Consider the following 7,184-nt stretch of genomic DNA (forward strand, 5'->3'; position numbering starts at 1 on the left):
TTATGTGAGGAAAATATCATTGTGTATGTCGTGGAGTTTTTTTGGGTTTGATATGTCTACTTCAAAAATTCGGCCGATTTCCGAGGTATCTGTTAAAGTCTCTAAACCGTCTAACGTAGGGTCTACCCATTTAAACCCTCCGTATGGCATGTACTGTGACATTGCTCAACCATATAAGTTATTACCTAGAATATATAAAATTATATTAAAACATATAATTATTTATAAGAATATTCAAACTCACAGTCTTGATAGACTATCCATGATTTTGGGTTTGTTGGGATAAAATCGGGTGTCTTCTTGTTATTTGCTTTCGCGTACCGCATACTCGCTTGCGTTAGACCTCCACGTATACCTATAATAAAAATACTATGTAATATTAATTTAATTTAACGTTTTGCATTTGAAATGGTTCCATACTGTGACTGCGTGTTCGTATTCCTCATCATCTATTTGTTCTTCCGTTAATGTGCTATAAAAATCTTCTTTTAATGGTAAGCACGTTTGATCAAGCTTAGCCCAGTCATATGTAAACTCGTAAGGGTATACACCTTTACGAGTTATTAACGACATATCTTCGGTAGTAAAATGTTTTGAAGTCTCTCTAAATTTTTTAAGATTGAAGGTAATTTAATTTTCCGCAAGTGTTGATAGTTTTGTTGACGTAAATCTATGCGTATCAATATACCGTATAGAGAACTTATTGGAAATATACTTAAGATATAACTTACGATATAAACGATATAAACTTTTCCTCGTTGTTAGGTATTAACGTTATCGAGTTTGTATCATAACCGAGTTCAGTTATGATGAAGTGGGCATCGTAATTTGAAATATTATGGAAAAAGTAGGGTACGAAATTAGGAGTTTTTAATTTTAAGTTGCAAATATTACATAGCGTCTGTCTAAATTTTCCTGATAAATGACAATGATCTGCCACTTAATGATTAGAAAGTGTGAATTTGGTATTACACATATTATATCTGGTACAACTACTGTGTGCTCGTTCTTCTTCACTTGATAAAATTATTGTTATGTTGATGTTGAAAAGATTTTCAATTTTCCTCGCTATTTCCACCACTGTTACTATAAAATACTTGGCGATCTCTTCACTTGTCTCTGAACCACGGTATATAACTGTTGTTTAAGGTATATCGATTTGTTCTAATAGTTCTGTGGGTAGTTTATCGCTCGCTTTAACACCATAACTCATCGGTATATGCTTTTGGAATGCTGTTGTTTTTTTTTCCTTTTGTTTCTTCGATCTTTAATAACAGTGCTTCAAAATCGGCATAAATGACTATCGGACCAGGGCGCACCAAAGGGGGTGGCTAACGGGCTTTAGCCCCCCCCCCCCATAATGGCTAGCCCCAAAAATTTTGATAATTTTATTAGGTTTATTGACAATTGACATTTGACTTTAAATTATTATAAAAAAAATTATCAACTATAGTATATCAATTATTTTATTTAAGCCACCTTCCTACTTAAGAATCATTTGAATATTCTTTAAATAAACTTTTATTTTTCTGCAAACGTCTGAACCAACTTTGTTCTAAATGGAATTTACAGCAAACTATTTTACACTGCGGAAAACTCTGAAGAACAGCATTGTGTGCAGCTTTAAGATTTCTGTACATATTTCAAAATAAATACTACCTATTAATATTAAAATTATTTGAATTTAGCCCCCCCTAAAAAAAAATCCTGGATGCGCCCCTGCTATCGGATGACGTTGAGTCTTACTTCAAGCCTCAAATTGTAACGTTGTCCCTTCTGCGCTGGCATAACCATTAATATAGGTTTATATGATTCACATATTTTTATATGTTCGTCTAAAGCCGCCTGACCGCTTGATTTATTTTTTTTCCGACTATCGAAATGTTTAAAAAATTTTTTACAAAAAATCAGATGTTCCATGTATGAAGTTTTCTGTGATCGGATAAGTATAGAAAAATTTGAAATATAGCTAAAGCGACTTTTTTCGCCTTCCGTGAATAACAGCAGATCGAAATGTTGTTCATTCTCTTCATCAGCTACTTTCAGAGGGTAAACTCTATATGTTGGAGATTTCAAAGGTGATAGGAATTTTTTTTCAAGTCCATAAGCATTTACAGATACATTATTTTTTCTTTCAAATATTTTTGCATCACTTTATGGTGTCGGAAATGTAAGCCCAGTAAAGTCATATTTTTCCACATATACGGTATCATTTTCTCCGACCCTATATTTTTTTTCTCCCATAACATGTTTTGCTATAATAGCCCATTTAAAGCATTGCTCATCAATGTTTTGTAGTTTAATGATAGCTTTTTTGTTTTCTATGTAAGTAGTTAAAGGTATGTAGAAGCTAGCACCAACAAGTATGTATTTGTACATACCTAGTAATACGCCATCAATATGGTCCAAGGTAAACCCATTATCCTTTCCCTAATAAATATCTTCCTCGCATAATATATTTTCAAACATTTTTTTTACTACATCGCCGATATTTGTATCCGCGAACATCGCCCTGGCCGATGTTTTGAATGTTCTGTTCAAGTACGAATTTTCAACATGTGGCCTGTTGTAAGTTGCTGAAATTAGAAGCTTCTACCTGGTATATGGACGGAAATTTTACAATGGCTCCACTAATATTCCAACAAATTTACGTTATTCGAGTTAAAGTAAATAGTTTTTTTATAACTGCTGCTTTTATTTTACTTGAAAATAAAACAGAGTCGAGTTACGAAAAAATGCTTCAAATCATTATTCATAAATGTTCCGAAAGAAATTTGTTTCCAGACCCACAAATAATTAATGTGAACTTTGAAAAAGCAGTAATCAATGCTATAAAAACTGTTATTGGAGAAGATGTACATATCCAAAGATGCTTTTTTCATCTATGTCAAAGTACCCACAGAAAAATACAAGTTAGGTCTTGAACAACTGTACAGGTCAAATGAAGAGTTTTCTCATTTTTGTCGCATGTTAAACAGCCTGGCGTTTTTACCTATAAATGATATTAATACAGATAAGTAGTGAAAACGTAAAATATAATTTGCTAATTAAAAATATGGGAAGGTTAGGTTAAATTAGTATAAAACATTTTATAAATTTGTAAATACATAAATTAATATTTTTGAACTGCTATTATAAAATTATAAAATCTCATGATTAGGGCCCGGTACTTGATGCATTTGCACCATTTTTTTCTAATGTTTATATTCGAAACTCGTCTTTATAGAAATTTGAATTATGTCACACAAAATTCAATAGTACAAATTTAATTTTGCGTTTTTACTTATTTTTTGATATTTCTGGGTTGCATTTTTTTCGACTTTTTAGGTAATCAAGTTAAAAAAAAAAACTTCAAATGTCTATAAATAGCTTGATTTTTTTCAATGTTTAACATATTTAAAAAGTGTCATGCCTAAAGAAGCTACAGATTTGGTCGAGTATTTTGAGCGCACATATATAGGGGCGTATAAAAGAGTTAGAAACGGGCAATCGGAGACAAGTATAAAATTTCGAAAAACATCTCCCAATTTTCCACCATCTGTCTGGAATGTAAGAGACGCAACATTAAACCATGGAGATCGGACTAACAATATATGCGAGGGATGGAATAATCAGTTTTCAAACATAGTAAGTATTTATAATTTGGTATTAAAATTCAATAATGTAATACAATATGTCTAATACTGAAATAGGTGAATCACTAGCATCCAACAATTTGGAGATTGATTACCAAGATGCGACATGAAAATGCAGCAGACGAAACTAAAGTCGCACAGCGTCAACTGGGTACTATTGGACGACCACCGAAAAATAATAGAAAAGATAGATTAAAAAAGCTTTGTGAAGAATACAGAGATGGCAGGAGGGGAATTCCAAATTTTTTAAATGCTATTGCTAATTTTATTAGAAAGTAAAATACAATTTTCTACTTATAAAAACAAATTTTTTTTTACATTGTAACTCAGGTACATTTTATTTTATATTATTTGACTAATGTTCTTGCAGTATATTTTATGATATTATAACGATTAACGTAATTTTTTATACTTTTAGTAATATACAGCTTATATAGGTTGAATTAATTTTATGAGTTAATTTTTATAATTTAATATTTAAGCTAATATTTTCAGAAAATGTAGGTATTTTTTTATAATTAAATAATTTGATATTTGAACTGGTTTTATTAGAAAGTATAGTGTAATGTACTAATTTTCGGAAAAACAGATAAATTTGGATAATTTGTCCTTGGATATTTTGACCTATTATACATCATAATTTTTCGCGGTACACTCATGCACTGGACCACAACAAAAACTTTGGCTACGCCAAATTCAGTAAGGTTTTAACTGTGCAGTGTACATTATACAGTTTACCTACATATATATCTGCAGAATTAATTGACATTTAACTGTCACAGTTTTATCGATCGGTATTTTCAAATAACAGACATTTTTCGCGGCACAGTAGTGTGCCACGGCACACCGATTGAGAACCACTGATGTACGGTGTAGTTTGAACAACGTACACCGATAGTGTGTAGGCAATAAAACAGATGAAAAACACCGTAAACGGACACGGAGTAAAAACTGAGGAATTTGATTTTTTGTCCGTGTTCGGTGTTCGAAATGAAGAAAACCGAAGGTGTATGTCCATATTTGGCGTTCAAACTAAAACCATGCAGTTCTAAAAACTTTTTAAATTAAATAATAATAATAAATTAACAAATTATGTACAAATTATTAATATTCTATTGATTATTTTTAAAATTCTATTATTTTTACATACTTCGCCACTCACTTCTATTATATAGAAGAGTTTTATATCTTTAGTTGCTCTTTGAAAGGTCAATACTATTATCTTTTTTAATTATTTGTAGTGTGGCTACTGAAGCAGCTATAGCCAAACACTTGGTACGTGATACAGGTCCCATATTGAAAGGAAAACGTATTAAAAAAATAAGCACTCAAAAGTGTAGCGTATTTAAAAAAACGTGGACGCTGGTAGATAACTGAAGACAATATTGCGTAGTGTGCGGATGTACGAATAAAACGATCCGTGTTGTTTGAACACTGTACCTACAATGATATAAAACGGATAGTGTGTGTTGTTCATCGTTGTACGAACTAACTACACCGTACACGGTACACGGACAGATAAAACCGTAGTGTGTGGCCACTTTAAATCCGCTAAAATCAAATAAATCTTATCAATTTATATCTTGTGATAAAATTTTCGGTTAGAGGGCTCATAAGGTTAATAATCGTGAAAAAAAAATAAATATTAACGGGTGGTCGGGCGGCGGTTGTGGTGGTAGTAAAAAATTATGGCGGGTGGTGGAGATGGTGGCTGGACCGAGCGAAGGGTATTGGTAGCTGGACCGGGTGGACCAAGCGGTGGTTGGCTGCTGTTGGCGGGTGTAGGGAGGGCCAGAATATACCTTCATATACTACTATTGACTCTTCATTTAGGTGTCTTAAGCATACTAAAAATTGTTCGATTTGACTAATATCAGTTGTCTCGTCAGCAAGAACAGAAAAAAAACTGGATACTAATTATTCTTCAATAGAAACTTAAAAATAATTTACTGTTCATTACGTACAGCTCATGTTTCTGTTATAATGATAACATATTATATTGATAGACTAGTAATTTATATTCTTAATTATTTATACATTATATTTTTGAAATAAATCAATGTATTAAATTAAAAAAAAAATAGAATACCTCCTTCCCCCCCTCAAATACGCCCTTGGTTAAAGCTTTAATATAAACGAAAAAAAAATATGAATTGGGTAATTAAGATAACACTAAGAAAAAATATCACCGTGGGCCCAATTCAAGTATTCTCAAATGTGAATAACCATGGACCCATTCGAGTATTATTAAATAACACCAGGGGCCCAATTCTTATTTATATATAAAGAGCTATAAAATTAAATCTTTATACGATTATATTGACAATATTTTTAAAATTTAGTCAACGTGATATCATTAGAGGCTGGAAAAACCATTTAATTATCGACTATTAAATAAATTTGTAAATAATTAAAGAACAAAATATTTTCTTTATTTAAACAAGACAAGTAACTATTAATTTTTAAAGGATCATTCAAAGCATAGCACATATTCAACTAGATACTTTTATAGTCTTAGGAACCCACCTAAGTGTAGAATATTCGAGTTATTAAGATTTTTATTTTTTTTCCACCACCTATATATTTATTGCGCTTTAAGTTAAAAAAATAAATAAATATAAAGTTATTTTCATATACATGCTATGCATATTTAATAATTTGTAAAAAAATGTATTTTTTCTTTCTCAACCTGTATAAGGTTAAACCTCTAACATAATGTTGAAAGAAGTTTTTCTAGTTAAAAAAAAGTTATCTATTGAACAGTCATCAAGTACTTGAAATTTAAAATCTTAAGAAACTATTGATGGTTCAATGAAATAACTTAACAGTCATTATGGCCCATGTATTTTTTCATATTTAACTTAAAAAATATTGAAAAAATATTTTTAATTATATTTGAATTCAATAAGATGTCAAAATATCAAATAGTTATACATTTTTTTTTTCAGTTATAAATAATTGTTGTATATATTATTAATTTAACAACATCAGATGTAATTTTTTTTGCTTATTTAATATTAAATAAATAAATAATTGCATGCATATTTTGTCTTTTTAGCTCCTGCAACTTCCGAGCCCTAGTAATAATTAACTTCTTGACTGTTATAAAGTCACCAAATTCAATTTTTTAACAATATAATATTGATGTTAAGCCTTCAATTATATTTTAATTACAGAAGGCAGTCAATACTTAAAATAGATGATGTCTGATAATACATTTTTCAATTTAAGAATCATACTGAATTTTAACAGCTTTGTGAAAGAATATATTATAAATTTTGAATTAAATATAAAAGATCAAGTAAAATTTTATTTCTAAAGTTATATTTTACTATAATACAATTACTTTAATTGTACTTAAAATTAAAAAAATTATAGTTGTACATTTTTTTTAAATAAAGTGTACAATAAAAAAATTACCACTGTTAAAACTTATCATCCATAATATTGACTAAAGGAAGAATAAAAAAAATCAACAACAAATGAAATGCCTTTTTATATACTTCAACAATATGAATACAACTTAACTTAAAACACTATTTTATAGTT

At 29.9% G+C, this 7,184-nt stretch overlaps 2 pseudogenes; one reads left to right on the forward strand and one right to left on the reverse strand.

Annotated features, from left to right (window-relative positions):
- Positions 1 to 3,188, reverse strand: LOC112686963 (annotated as a pseudogene).
- Positions 3,189 to 3,408: 220 nt separating this feature from the next.
- On the forward strand, positions 3,409 to 6,015 carry LOC112686965 (annotated as a pseudogene).
- The last annotated feature ends 1,169 nt before the right edge of the window (positions 6,016 to 7,184 follow it).

This window comes from Sipha flava, unplaced genomic scaffold (assembly GCF_003268045.1).
Source record: "Sipha flava isolate LNK unplaced genomic scaffold, YSA_version1 32_pilon_pilon, whole genome shotgun sequence".
In the NCBI taxonomy this organism is placed as follows: domain Eukaryota; kingdom Metazoa; phylum Arthropoda; class Insecta; order Hemiptera; family Aphididae; genus Sipha; species Sipha flava.